Below are 15,379 nucleotides of genomic sequence, written 5' to 3'. Positions count from 1 at the left end.
TGTATGAATGTCAGTCAGAGAAATTCAGAGGCTTTCTCCTTAGCCTCCAGAGTTGTCATGCTGGTATTGATATTTCCATCGTACTTTCTAAGATATTCTTGAATGTGCTTCTTCTTTTTTGGTGGGGTTGGCGGGGATACAGGATCCTGCTATGGAGCCCAAGCTAGCCTTGAGCTCTTGATCCTCCAGCCTCAGCCTCCCAAATGCTAGAAGTCATGCACCACTGCACCTAGCTTGCCCTTGGCTTTATTGCCTTCACAAGGTCAAGAAGTGAATCTTCAGGAAATCTTCTCATCTCAGAGCTAAAGTTACCCTGCAGGGCTGGAGCAGCAGGCCTCTCTGTGGGCCATGCTTGTGTGTGTTTCTGAAGGAGACCATGGTTCTTCTGTTCAGTCTTTTCCTGCATCCTCAGCTTTTGTCTGATTTCATTTCTCTCTTATCTTTGCTGCCTTTTCATCGATCACCTTGCTTATAGCATTTTTCCTTTCCTATTTTTTCCTCGTGGGTATGGAGGAAATTTTATTTTTATTTATCTATAATTCAATTTTATTTTGATAAATATGTATTAATCAGATATGCTGATTTAATTGGTTCAGTGTGATATTTCAGCATGTACATGCAGGATGCCCTGATCAAGTCAGGACAATTAGCATCTCCTTCCTGGCCATTATTTTTATCTCATAGCCCTTGTACTCTTTTCTGCTAGTTTTTCATAAAATATGCAGTAGGTTGTGATATAGTAACTCCACTGTGCTGGGAACACCAGAATATACACCTTTCACCTTACTGTGCTTCAGTGCCCATTACCCAACCTTCATCTATAACCCACCTCCTACCCTGTGGCCATCTCTATTGTATATTTATGTTGGCTTGTTTTAGCTTCTACACATAAGAGAGAACATACAGCATATAGCCTTCTGATGTCTGGTGCCAGTCTATTTAAATGACCTGATGTACTCTGGTTCTATTCATTTTGTAGATGGCATGATTGTGTCCTGCTCCATGGCTGAATAATATTCATATTCCTTATCCCTCCAGCCTCTGGCAATCACCATGGCTGCTTTCCTATCTTAGCTCTTATGACTGGTGCTGCTTGAGTGTGTCGCCTCTCTTGGTTTCGTAGCAGCACCAGGATCAAGGCCATTTGCAGTTCTTTGGATAAGGTAGGCAGATGAGGGGAGGTCTAGTACCTATAGAGTTTGTGTTCTTAAGAAGGAAGTTTCTATCTGGTAATGTCATCAACCTCATTAACCCAGCTGAATGCCATTCACTTTTAAGGGTTTATCTTTATGTGCATTATTTAACTGCACAGTTGTTTAATCCGGATACCTTCATTTTCTGTGCTGTGGCTTGACATTTTGCATGGGTGAAACCACACATGTTGTACCTGGAGTGAATAGCTCTTTGTGCATTGCTCCAGCAGTCTCTCCCACCTGTAGTTAGACACTGTGCTTTAAGAAGCTTTTTCTTCAAGTATTCATCTAGATTTAAAGTATTCCCTTGCGTTTTCAGGGGTGTGAACTTGACATTTCCTGGAGTGTTTTCCTCAGTGGAGCACACTTTTATTTCTTTAAGTAATGCCCAATTATAGTCCACTCCCAAAGCGCTACTAGTGTCCTGGATGTTCGAGGGCCACAGCATCAACCACCCTGGGGACTGTGCCCCACCAATCCTTGAGACTTGGGACTCATCTTGACTGTGAGGGGATCCAGGCTTGCACCTTGGCTCTGGTAGGGAATCCTGGTGGGGTTTGGTATCATCTGTAGCAAATGGTAGAAGATTGTTCAGAAGGTCCGAGCTGGTGGATCCTCAGGGAAAGAGCATAGGCAAAGACATAAGTGGGGCATTGCAGCATGCGCAGTATTTCAAGACCTCCTGTGTTCTCAGACCGGAGTAGATCAAGAGACCAAGCTCTTCCTGCATGACTGCTTGGGAGGGTCTTAAGCTATGGCAAGCATGAGGACCAGGCAGCCAAGGACTCTGATGTGAGTGGGAGACATGGGTTGGGTAAGGGGGGCAGTGTCTAACAAGTTCTGGATGCAGTGGGGTGAACTACCGGGGGTTTGGAGATCTCAGTTTCTCTCTTCCCTGTGGAAGAGTTTGTAACTGAGGATGCCTGCCTGGCAAGGAAAGATCCAGCTCCATTCTCAAAGCAGGTGATGCACTCAAGAGACCCAGTGTGTGGCTGTCAGATGTGCTGTGTGTCTGTGGCCCATCCTGACTGCCTGGGTCTGTAAAGGGCAGAACACTGGCTGCTCTAAGACACAGACCTCTACGTGACTGTACCACCCTCACCATCCCAGCTCCATTTTGTCCTAGGGACTCATGGAACAGACAGGAATCATAGAGACGTTAGTGACCACACCCCAGCACAATTGCTCGGGGCTGTAGTGCCTCTTTCCTTTTACACTGTTTTCAGTTGGTTGCCTTGACCCTGTTGTAGCTTTTCTTGTCCAACTTCAGTTACGTTTTATTGTGCTGGCAGTGTGTGCTGCTCCTGCATCTTTCGAAAGCTGTGTGTGTCCTTGGTGATAGTACCATGTGAGAATTTTGAGACCACTGAGGTATTCCATGCTTGCTTACAATGTGTTTTGGTTCCAACCTCATGAAGTAAGAGTATTAAATGCAGCCATAGGAAACACGTGCCCTCTGTGGCAGACTGTACTGGGCTGTAGTTATGCTCCTGCTGATGCCACCCAGCTTGACTCTTCACATTATTTTAGGGGGTGAGGCGTCTGTCAACTGAATCAGCAGAATGTATTTCACTCTGCTTTCAAGGAAGTAAGAACATAGTTTATTTTGAGCAAAAACAAGTAGCCAGGGTCAAGATAGGATTCCATATGGAATGACATACTCCATCATAAAGAGGTTACATGTACCTGTATAGCCATAGGACAACAGTCACAAATCAATGAATTCAACAAATTCGATTGTGGACTGTCAGGTAGGTAGACAACAGTCAAATAGGGAAGTCTTTCTGTAGGTTTCAGATGTTCCTAGAGCACTCTTAGCTTTAGGGTTGGTAGAATTTAAGCTGTTAAACTTAGCAGTACCTTCTAAGAGGTTTACCTAACAATCATGAACATGTTAGGCCATAAACGAAGGTTAAAGGTAAGCTGTTGTTTTTCTAAAGGACCTGATAGTCAAGAGTAGTTTTGGCTCTCATTCTGCAACATTCCAACTCCCTAGTCACAACGCTCTCTAGTCTTTCACAGAGAAGCAGCATCTTTAGAAAGCTTCAGCCCCTCATGGAAGAATGTGTTAGGAGCTATTCTTGTCTTCTTTGAATCCTCTTTGGGGCATGTATGTGCATTTGTGTGTGTGTGTGTGTGTGTGTGTGTGTGTGTGTGTGTGTGTGTGTGTGTGTCTATGTAACTGTGAGGGGGGAGAGCATGTGCATATGTGTGTGAGTGTGTATATATGAGTGTGTGTGGGAATATGCTTGGGAGAGGGTGTGTGTGTGTGAGAGAGAGAAAAAGCATGTGTGTATGTTGTGTGTACGTGTGTGTAAGTGAGAGAGCACGAGAGACAGAATGTATGTGTATGTGTGAGTGTGTGTGCAGGTGTGTGTATGTGTGTGTGTGAGAGACAGAGAGAGAGAGAGAGAGAGAGAGAGAGAGAGAGAGAGAGAGAGAGAGAGAGAGAGAGAAGTATGCCTGAGGGTTACCCTTTGGGGAGGATTTTGAATGTAGTATGTAAACGACCTAACTTCCAACTAAACAAACAGGGGCCAGAACAAAGGGGAGTCTTGTCCTAAAGGCTCTGTGAGGAACCGAAAGTCTGCTACACATTTGTTCATCCCGTAGTTAAGACAGGTAGTTAAATCCCTTTAAAATTCAGAGTTAGCTGTAGAATGGCCTCTGCTGTGCATCAGCCTGTCACAATGGCTCTGTTTGATTAACCTGAGACCTGGGGCTGGGAGATTTTAAACAACTTGGGGATGATAGTGAAAGAGTGGTGCAGTAGTGAGGGCAGAACCCTGGCCAAACAGAGCACCTCTTAGAGACGGAGCTGTGGCCACTCCCTTCTTTGTGTCACTTCTGGCTTGTTCACACGTTCACACTGAACAGTGTTGAATTGCTCCGAGGCTGGAACAGAGGCGTCAAAGTTCATTCTTTGAAGTAGAAAAGCCTGAGAGAGATGGAGCAAGAAGAAAGACACCCATGAGGTGTGAGGCCTGGAAAGGGTAGTTACAGACAAAGCAGCCAACCAAAATAGAGACTTGGGGCACGCAGGGATCATTTGATGCCTGTGGGAACTTGAAAACTTCAATAGATAAAACAGGCCGATTCCTAGAAAAGCATCAGTAACCAAAGGTGATCCTAGAAAGAAAGCCAAAACCCCTACAACTATTAAAAATACTGATCGAAATTGATTTATTTATTGTTTTCTTACCTCTTGCAAGCCTGGGGATTGAACCCAGGACTGCACATGCTGGTTAAGCGCTCTCCCACTGAGCTGTACCCTAATCCCCAACTCTGTTATTTACAAGCCTACCCCAGAGTGTCTGCAAGTGCAGAGGTTTTCAAATGAGTTCTATCCATCATCTGGGAAGCTGTCCAGCTAGACCTGGCACTGTCAAGAATGAGTTCTTTGAGGTCAGCATGGCCTTCTTGGTGATTACACTGGGCCAAGCTAGGAGGCTCAGCTAGGACAGGTGAGTTAAGGGTGACTTTGGAAGCCCATTTCCCTGTCTAGTTTTCATTAGCGACTCTTTTGGGGCCTTTGTGATTCTGGTACCTTACCACTACAGATTCTGGTACCCTCCACTGGGAAGGTGGTGTCTCTGTTAATACATTGAGTACTAGGTAAGAGGCTAGAATGCTTATTGTTGGAGTGACCTGACTCTTAAAGTGTAGTTTGTTTAATAGTAGCCAGGGCACCTTGTAAATTGTACAGAGACTCCCCCATTGGTCACCCTGGCTTGGGTCAGCTTCAGTTCCTCCTTGCTTATGGTCAGATGCTGGGCTAGTCAGCAGGGGTATGGTGATACCTGCTCCAGCCTGGATGCTGCCTGTTTATGTACATTGTGGCAGTCATGTTATATGGGGCTCTGTCAGACCTCTAGCACTACTATCTCTGTGATCAAGTCTATCTATGCTGCTTGTCCCCAAGTGCTCCAGCATTTGGGCAGCAGAAGCCTCAGGGTCCAATGTCACCTGCCTGTTTTTCTGTGGTGGGTCTCAGCATTGGCAGGATGGGCTCAGTGCTAGGTGCTCTTTGGGGCAGGAGGCTTCACAGGATAGCTCAGGGACTGCAGGAGGTTTATGTGAACCTTAGACTCCTGACTCAGCTCTTTTGTTCCTCATTTTCCTGAAGTCTGCATGACAGTTGGTGATGTTGGTCAATGTACTGTCCCTGGGTAGGCTAGTCCCCTTAGCTCTCCAGATGATAGTACCTATGCACGGGAAACACTGACACCATGTTGTAGAACCCTAGTGTGTCTGCTGAGGAGGCACTCTGGATCCCACTGGGGCCTTCTGCCAGGCAAGAAAGTGATCTGTTGTTCTGTGGGTAGCCAGTGATCTAGATGGAGTGGTCAGGACTGCGGCTACAAGCCTAATTAATGTCTGCTGCATGACTTGCAGAGATATGACAACCAGCCCCAACTGTGTTCATATAGTTGTGTGAAGTGACGTGTGGCAGGGGCATGGGACCTAGAGATTTCTGGTGGGTAAGAATGAGGTAACCCAGCTTCTGGGAATGTCTGCAGTTCCACCAGGATCAGGAAAGAGCTGGAGAAACAGGAATAGGAATTAGGAAATAACTGGAGGATGTGGATTGAAGCATCCACAGGATGAAGGTGGGCCCTGACATAATGGCAGACTACCATGGGTGGGAACTCCATTCTGTTATTTTTGGAGGCTAGAAAATCCAAGACCGAGGCCCTGAGGGTTCTCTCCAGGCCTGAGGAGGTGCTGTCTTCCAGTTGTGTCCTGCTATGGGTGTCCATCTGTGTATACAACTCTGGTGTCTTATGAGTAGAGTGGAACCCATTCCAGTGACTTTGTTTTAACTTCATTACTCTTTAAAAAAAAATAGAGCTTTTTGGTTTTTCATTTTTGTTAGCATTTATTAATTGTGCAAAATAATGGATTTCATTATGATATCTCTTACATATATATTTTGATCATCTTTAGTTCCTATTATCAATGTCCCTCCCCAATACCCTAGTGTTTCTCTTTCTCTGTCTCCAAGCACTCCTACTTTCATGTATCATCATTTCTTTTTCTTTAGTCACTATTGTTACATATATACATATGTATAAATATACAAATATAACCTTCTGAGTCCACTTAGCATATATGTGGCTGACCACTTGGTATTGGGTAATCACTTCGGGAGCTCATCCCTGGGAAATAAATATTGATTCTCCTTCTCTCAGCAGTCATTAATTGATGTGGTTCTTCATCTAGGAGTAGGGCCTTGTGAGATCCGCCTCATCCATGTTGGCGTGCTAACTGGTATTTTGTTCAGCTCTTGCCTAGGCTGCCATAATGTTGAGATTTCATAGGTGCAGCTTCCTGGTCCCATATAGAGGACAGAGCCTCTCAGCTTTCTAGAGCCTTATCCAGCACAGTCCCATTAGGGGTCAGGATTTTATCTATGAATGTTGTGGGAGACACAGTTCCATCTGTACTGTGCACCAAGACTTCATCAAGTGCATGATCCAAGAATGGGGAAAGGCTGGCTGGGAGCCTGGGTGGGTATGTATTGGGTGTAAGGTACCCATCTTTCCCTTCCATAAGGCCAGGCACAAAGAAGAAGCAAGCCTAGGCTGCCATGGAGCTGGTAGAGAAGCAGCCTGGGATGGAGATTGGTCTCTTTCTACCTGTTGGTTCTTGCCTATCCTTCTGGTCCTGACCAGTGTTGCAGCAGCCTAGGAATAGAGCCCATTGTAGAGGCTGTGGACAGTTCATTAGCTCTCTCTGGCTTGGCATGCACCACACCTGGGGTGGGTTTCTCTTCAGGATAATTGTGGATCAGGTGTAGTGGGTCCTCCTCTTAGCCAGGTATAGCATACCCTTAGGGGTCATTCTATGGGTGAACCATCCCCACCAGGGGAACCAGTCTTTCTCAGAGCTCCCATGACTTCAGAAAAACTAGTCTATGATGTTTCCAGTTTCCTCAGGATTTCCTTAGTATGGATTCTACTACCGCACACAGTAACTGGCAGAGGCAGTTTCTCTGATCCTCACTAAGAAGTGGGCTGTGAACAGACATGATGACGGGGAGGGTCCTTCATCTGGTCTCCTTTGTGTCCTATGTCCTCTCTGCTTCAGATTCCATGTGCAAGCTGATGACCTTAGCAGTGAGATGATCAGGGTGAGGACAGTGGGAGACAGACTTTGGTTTGCAAACATGGCAGTCTAACTTGGGGTTAATGCAAAGAGAAAGGATGGGTGTGGTTTCAGCTACTGGGGTGGGTGGAGCATAGCTGCTGAAGGTGCTCTCCAGGCCTGGGGAGTGTGGAAGGCACCGTCTGGCGCTATAGATATAAAGAAACTTCTGTAAATGACCAGTTGTAAAGCTCAGAAAGGCTCTACCAGGGAGGAGAAAAGTCAACCATTTGTTCGATGTGTGTGTGGTGTGGGCAGGCACATAGATGGCCAATCAGCTCTAGGGACTCCCTGTTAGTGTAGTGGACAGAGGACCAAGTGCCCAGCACAGGAGATCTTTGGAAGGGAAGGTAGACCTTGTTGTACTGCCTAGCTGTGATGACAGAGAATCTGTGTCCTGAGCCGGTGCCCCTTCTTTCTCTACATCTGGCTCTTGCCTCCAGCATCACCTTCCCTCCAGCTTCGGGTGAGCTTCGAGCTTACAGTCTTCCCCTGGACCACAACCCTGGAGTTTCTACAGGTCCTAGCTGGGGAACACAGGACAAGTGGCATCTGAAGGTATTATCGTCTCCCAGGTCTTCTTTGCTGGCGCCCCTACCCACCCAGGAAGGCACTCGAGTCCAGCGTCCCTTCTGAGATGTAGTGGCTGGTTCCCAAGGGCCCTACTTGCTCCTCAGATGTCACTACTCAATCAGACCCTCCAGAAATGTGTAGCTATTTAAAGCACACTCAATTTATTATTTTAACAAGGTAAATGGAACAATTGAGTTCTTGGTGTGTGAGAAAAATTTATCATAAAAAAGGATACTTTCTTTTAAATAATATAGTCTGGATTTTTGTTTAATTTGGTTAGTTTCTCTTTCTTGAGATGGGATCTAGTGCATACGCAGCTAACCTTAAACTTGGTATGTGGCTGAGGATAACCTTGAATTTGTGATCCTCCTGCTTCTACTTCTTGAGAGCTGGGATTATAGGCGTGCACTGCCACATCCAGTTTCATGTGGTCCTGAGGATGGAACCCAGGCCCCTTCGTGACTACTAGGCAAGCACTTTTTTTTTTCTCTTTTTTTTGTGGGGCGAGGGAGGTTCGAGACAGGGTTTCTCTGTGGCTTTGGAGGCTGTCCTGGAACTAGCTCTTGTAGATCAGGCTGGTCTCGAACTCACAGAGATCCACCTGCCTCTGCCTCCTAAGTGCTGGGATTAAAGGCATGCGCCACCACTGTCTGGCATTGGGCAGAGTTTTAAATGGCTCGCTTATTATCAGTGTACTTCTCAAATCACTACAGTTGTTATTTGGTGAACTATAAAAGATTAACTGAAAGTTTAAAACAATTAAATGGTTTCTTCAGTATTTACACAATTTTTTTGTTACATAGAATTATGTCTTAATGCTATACATTAATTTTATTTGATATGTTTATGTATAGCCTTAATCTTATATATTAACTTTATTTGACATGTGCATTAAATATGAATTAAATTAACCTCAATAGTATTAGTATAGAATTATTATACAATTTAATTTTGTAATTTTTTTCTTACTTCTCATAGCAACTTTCTGTCCATTAGCAGCCATGCCTTTATGGTCTACCTGTCTGTCCCTCCACCAGACGTAGATACACGTGAATCTACTTTCTGTCTCTGTGGATTTAATACCTGGATATTTCAAACAAATGGGGCCATATGGTGTATGATTCTTTCTAAATGACTACTTCCCCTGTTATGAGGTTTTCAAGGTTGGTTCCAATAGTTGGTTACATCTTACTAGTACTACATTCTTTTTCATGGGCCAAGTTCTGTTCAATTGTATGGATGAACCATGTTTTAGTGGGGAGGCAATGGAAGGATTAACCACATTTTTTATTTAATTTAAAACATTGAGATAGGGTCTCACATAGCTCTGGCTGACCTTGGACTCATTATGTAACTGAGACTGGCCTTGAACTCCTGATCCTCCTGCCACAACCTCCTGAATGCTTGCATTAGAGATGTGTACCACTGTGCCTGGCCGTTTTGTTTGTCTGTTCACATTTGACAGACAGTTGGGTTGTTTCCACACTTTGGTCTTATTGTAAATAATAGTGCGATGAAAATTGTTTAGATCTTTGTGTAGAGACACCTTGTTATTTCTCTTCTAGGAGAGGAATTTCTGGCCGTGGGGTAACTAGTGTTATGAGGGACTGCCGAACTGTTTTAGGAGTGCCTGGCCATTTCCTCTTCCCACCAGAAATGTGTAAATGCACCACTTCCTCCAAACTAGAATCTGATTTACCTTATTTTATTATTATGAGTGTTTTGCCTGCATTTCGTGTGTGCACCTTATGTGTTCCCAGTGCCTGGAGAGGTCACAAGAGGACGTTAGATCCCCTGGAATTGTAGTTACAAATGATTGTGATCACCATGTGGGTACAAAACTCAGCTGTTTTGCAAGAACTACAAGAGCTCTTTGCCACTGAACCATCTCTCCAGCCTTGTTTTGGTTTATTGCTTTTTTTTGTCATTTTAAAGCTACTTGTAGATCCATGTGTAGTCAAGACAGAAGACAGAGATCTTACGTGGAACAATGGTACTGTCTTACTCAACTGGTGCAGTGTTACAATGAAAACATGAACCCATAGGCATGGGGACCCCTCTCATTGCCCCTTCCTCTGATCCACAGCACCTCTTTTCTTAAGCTGGTGCAATGAACCTATTCTCTATTTCTATAAATTTGTAATATCATAAAAATGGAAGCATCTGGTTTATGGATTTTTTAATACTGATCATAATTCTCTGGAGATTCATACAGGTTGGTGATTATATCCGTAGTTTATTCCTGTTTATTGTTAAGTGGTATCCACAGTGTGGTTGTTATCACAGTGTATGTAACCATTCTGTCTGTGAAGGACATTCTGGTAGCTTCCAATTTATGATGATCATGAATAAAGCTGTTTTGAACACCATGTATAAGTTTTCATATGAGTATAAATATTAATTTCTCTAGCCTGAATGCCCAGAAACAGTGCTGAGGCATGTGTATAAAGCAAAAATATTGAGATATAGCAAAGCTGTTTTCCAAAGTGGTTGAACCATGGGCCTGGAAGGGTTTTAAACTGATGGACTCTGGGGTAACCCTACATGTGCTAGATGCTGGTCCTTCAATAGATGAGTGACTTGCAAATATTTTCTCTCAGCCTATGGCTTGTCATCTCATTGTCTTAAGAGATTTTTGTTTTGTTTTGCTAGTGAGCAAACATTCTACATTTTGATGAGATTCAATTTATCATTTTTTTCTGTTTTATGGCCCATTCAAGGTTTTTTGTTTTGTTTTGTTTTGTTTTTTGAGATAGGCTTTCTCTGTGTATCTTTGATTGTCCTAGAACTCACTCTGTAGACCAGGCTACCCTCGAACTCACAGAGATCCTCCTGTCTCTGCCTCCTCAGTGCTGGGACTAAAGGCATGTGCCACTATGTCTGACTCAAAGTTTCTTTTATTGCTCTAAGTCTAGTCTAAGAATGCTGAGCTTAGCATTAATTCCAGAAGGTTGTTTTTGTTTTTCCAACAGATTTGCAATTTTAGAGTTATTAGATAAATCTGTGACATGTATTTTAAGACATTTAAACAAGTTATGAAGGTGATGTTGAGGTTTCTTTTTTGGTTATGGGATGGCTTCTTTTTGGTTTATTGAAAACATCATCTTTATTAAATTTTTGTAAAAAAAAAAAAAGTCTAGGTATATAGGTCCACTTCTGGGTCTCAGCCTCAGGATTCATCCTCTCTTGGACATTATCTTGGGTATTGTTACTTTGTAGTAAGTCTTGGGATTGCACAGACTAACTGCTTCCACCTGTTGGTCCTTTTTCAAATGTTTGCTGATACTTTTCCTTTTATTATCTGCATCAGTTTTGGAATGGTCTTGCTTTTATCTACTGTAAATGTTGCTTGGCCTTTGGTAGTGTGTATAGTGTCATCTAGAGAGAATTTGCATCCTCACAGGTTGACTCTTCCCTTCGTGAATGAAGATTGTGGCTTCATTTACTTAGCTCTTTCTTGATTCTTTACTCAGTGCCTTGATTTTCAGAATACAAACTTTACACTTTTAAAATTAGCTTTACATCTTAGGATTTTTCTTTTGAACGATTGTGAACAGTGTAGTAGTTAGTGTGTGTTCATGTGTTCATTGCTAATGTGTGGACATGTGGTAGGTTCTTGGTAGGTTTGTCTATGTGGCTCTTTGAAGCTGGTTAATTGTTCCAGGTGTATTTGTTTTGTGTCTGTAGATCCTTTGTGTTTTACATAGAGACCACCACGTTCGTACTTCTTCTTTCTATTCTGTAGCTCTTTTCTTACCTCACCACACTGACTAGATTGCCAGGTGTGGTATCAAATGCAAGTAATGAGAGTCACTGTCCATCTCTTGTTCCAGTGGAAGCCATTAGGTGTGGCTTTCTGGGGCTGTCCTTTATCAATATGAGGAAGTTCTTGGTTTCTTCTTTATAAACATTTCCACCATAGATAAAAGCTGCATTTTGCTGTTTTTTTTTTTATCAGTACCAATTGCTGTTATTTTATTCCTTATCCCTTGTTGTGGAATATATCATTGATATTTCAGGACTGAACTAGCATTGCATCCTTGGATTAAAGCTCATATGGTAGGATATGTAATTTATTTATGTGTTGGAAATTGCTAATTAAGGATTCTTGCCACCTCTTTTCATACTTGGAGTGCTTGTGGCGTATGTGTGCATGTGCATTGCACATACCTGTATCTCTGCGTGAGGTGGTCAGAGATCAATGTGTATTTCCTCTATTGCTCTCCGCTTTTAATTTTTATATTTTAAAAAAGTAAATTATGAATCTAATTCCTTTGTCTTCATCATCCCCTATCTCTCTCACCACCATCCTTTGGGGGCGGAGTATTGTTTTGTTTTAAATGCACAGAGTCCATGCAGCTGGTATGTGCATGGGGGTAGGGCTGTCTTCTGGAGCATGAGTAGTCTTCAGTCCACATTACTGAAGAAAATGGACTCTTGTTCCCCCAGCAGTCATCAGTTGCCAATAGCTCCTCAGCTAAGGGTGGGACATCATAAGCCCCTCTTGCATTTGTGCTGGGGATTTGGTTGCTGGGATCTGTGTAGGTCTTGTGAATACGGTCATAGCCCCTGTGAGTTCATATGTGTAACACCTTCTCATGTCCAGAAAACATTTTTTCTCTGCAGTCTTCTATTCCCTCTGGTTCCACTGCCTTTCTGCTTCCTCTCGATGACTGCTCTGTCTTGAGATGAGGGGTGTAATAGAGATGTCTCATTTAGGGCTGAGAACTGTGCAGTCTCTTAGCCTTGAATGCTGACTAGTTATGGATATCTGTAATAAAAACCATGTGCTGCAAAGATAGGATTCTTTGATGAAGGTTGAGAGATGCACTAATCTAAGAGTATAAAGATAAGTACTTAGGGGGCAGTTTAATACTATGTTCATTTAGCAAATAGCAGTAAGTATAACCCTAGGGACTAGGATCTGCTACTAGCCACAGGTTCTTGGCCTAGTTAATGGTACCAGATATGAGTTTTGTCTTGTGAAGCAGGACTTAAATCCAAGCAGAAAATGGTTGGTTACTCCCATAACATTTATGCCACTATTGTGGCAGTGGGCATATCTTGCCAGGCCAGTCATTATTGTATCTGTCAGGATTCCAAGCTGGGTAAGACTGTTGATTGCCTTTCTCCCCTGGTAGCATGGAGGGTGAAGCTTTCAATTTAGAAACTCACTAATGTCTCCAAGTGTGTGCTATCTTCAGCAATGGGGTATTACCATCAAGTTCTGGAGGTTAGCCAAGGAAAAGAATGTTAGTCTATAATGTTTGGGGGCATCTATGGAACCCCATTGTCCTCGAAACTTGAAAAGAGGTGGCACTGTGCTTTTTATCTGGTAGCCTGTGATGTCTATGAGAGGAATTCTCTACCTATTACAGGGTAACTCCCTTTAAACTATTCTTATATGTGTACATGTTTTAGGACACTTCTACAGTAGTGGGTTTCTCTATGACCTTTTCAAAGGGTTTTAGTGTTAGTTATACCTCCCTTACTCCTTCTTCTACTCTGCCTCTCCCCCACTATTTAATCCTTCCTGCTCCATTATTCTTCTGCCTCCTTTTTGCCTCCTGTGTTCTATCCCTCTCCCTTGAAATCTACCACAGTGGCCCTTACCAGTTTTTTTCTTCTGCAAGTATTCTGATTTAAATAAATGTTTCTGAAGATTTAAAGCTAGCATCTACATATGAGAGCGAATGCAAGGCATTTGTCTTTGTGGATCTCTGTTACCTCACTCAGAGTGAGTATTTCCAGCTCCATCAATTTGTCTGAGAGTCTCATGATATTATTTTTCTTTATAATTGAATAGCATTCCATTCTGAGTATGTGCCACATTTTCATTATCCACTCACTGGTTGATGGAAATCTGGGCTGTTTCCATTTCCTGGCTATTGTGAATACAGCAGCAATGAACATGGGTGGGCAAGTGTCTTTGTAATAGGATATTGGTGTCTTTGAGAATACGCCCAGGAGTTGTATAGCTAGATCATATGGTAGATGGATTTTTAGCATTTTGAGTGATAGCCACACTGACTTCCATAGTGGCTGCATTAGTTTCTGTTCCACCAGTTTGTGTTCTTTTTTCCTTGTTGATGTTAGAATTCATTATAATTTGGTTTTTTGATCTTAGTCATTCTAACTTAGGTAAGATGATATCTCAAAGCAGTTTTAATTTGCATTTCCCTTATGTTGAACAAGTTAAAAAATATTTCTTAGCTGTTTTCATTTTTCTTTTGAGGACTCTGTTTCATTCCTTGCTTAAAATTGTTTTTTTTCTTGGTATATACTTTTTAAATTCTTTGAATATTATAAATAATAACCTTCTGTTAGATGTGGAGCTGTTAAAAAACCTTTCCCATTCTGTAGCGGCCTCTTCACTTTAATCATGTCCTTTGCTGTGCAGAAGCTTTTAGTTTCATGAGGTTCCATTTGTCAGTTGTTGGTTTTATTGCCTGCACTAGTGAGGTCCTGTTCAGAAAGTCCTTTCCTGTGCTTGTAAGTTGAGGTGTACTACCTGCTCTTTTCTCTGTCAGATTCAGGGTATCAGGTCTTATGCTGTGGGGCCCTTGGTCCATCTGGAGTTGAATATTGAACAGGCCTGGAGATAAGGATCTAGTGTCATTCCTGTACATGTGGATATTCAGTTTGATGAGCACCATTTGATGAAGATGCTCTCTTCCCTATAATGTGTATTTTTGGCCTTTTTCTCTAAAATCAGTTTCCCCTTACTCACTGAACCTGAAGCTCTGGATGGCCAGATGACATTCCCACAATGGGATACATTGGTTTCCTCTTCCTCCCCATGTCATCACGCCTGTCTTTTCTGTGGGTGCTGGGATCTGAACTCTGATTTTCATGCTTGTGTAGCAAGCCCTTTACCTACTGAGCCATCTTCCAGCCTCTCTCTAGTCATCCTTGTGATGGTTGCTTTAAGGTGTTTGTAGTTATTCCAGCACCTGTCCTCTTGGTGTCAGCTTGCATTGGTTGTCTTTGTTCACTGAACATTGATTGCATCTTTCCTAGTTTTGGGCATTATAAATAATGTCCTTCTGAAATCTAGACATCTAGGTTATACTGGGTGGAGCTCTGTCTTATTTGTGGTCTTGTGTTAGGCTGGTTTTCTGTGACATACTGTCAAGGGAAAGGGAATTGTATTGATACTGTCCAGTGAGGCAAGAGATCCCTCTGTTGCTTCCCTGACATCACCTCATATTAAGGGACAGGTGTTGGTGGTTGACTTTTGCTGGAGTGGGTGGATCAGAGCATAGACTTTTCAGACAGAGCCTTTGGCCTAGAGTAGCGCACTTATTATCCAAGTTTTCTCTTGACAACTGCCCTGCTCTGGGTCTTTCCTTGGTCTTTCATTTGATTTGTACCCAGTGACATCAGAGCAGGGATTGAGCCACCTCTTTAACCTTGTCCTCTACTGTCAGTAGGTTGTTCTTCCCCGTTCTTGTGATTTAAAGACC

At 42.9% G+C, this 15,379-nt stretch overlaps 1 protein-coding gene across 1 annotated transcript in view; it reads left to right on the top strand.

The window, feature by feature from the left end:
• Positions 1-15,379, top strand: part of Adcy1 (adenylate cyclase 1) — a 106,207-nt gene that overhangs the window by 16,150 nt on the left and 74,678 nt on the right. The gene's annotated exons all lie outside the window — the stretch shown is intronic.

This window comes from Cricetulus griseus (genome assembly GCF_003668045.3).
Source record: "Cricetulus griseus strain 17A/GY chromosome 1 unlocalized genomic scaffold, alternate assembly CriGri-PICRH-1.0 chr1_1, whole genome shotgun sequence".
NCBI lineage: Eukaryota > Metazoa > Chordata > Mammalia > Rodentia > Cricetidae > Cricetulus > Cricetulus griseus.
The sequence above is the reverse complement of the archived record's forward strand: the minus strand, read 5'-3'. Positions and strand labels throughout refer to the sequence as shown.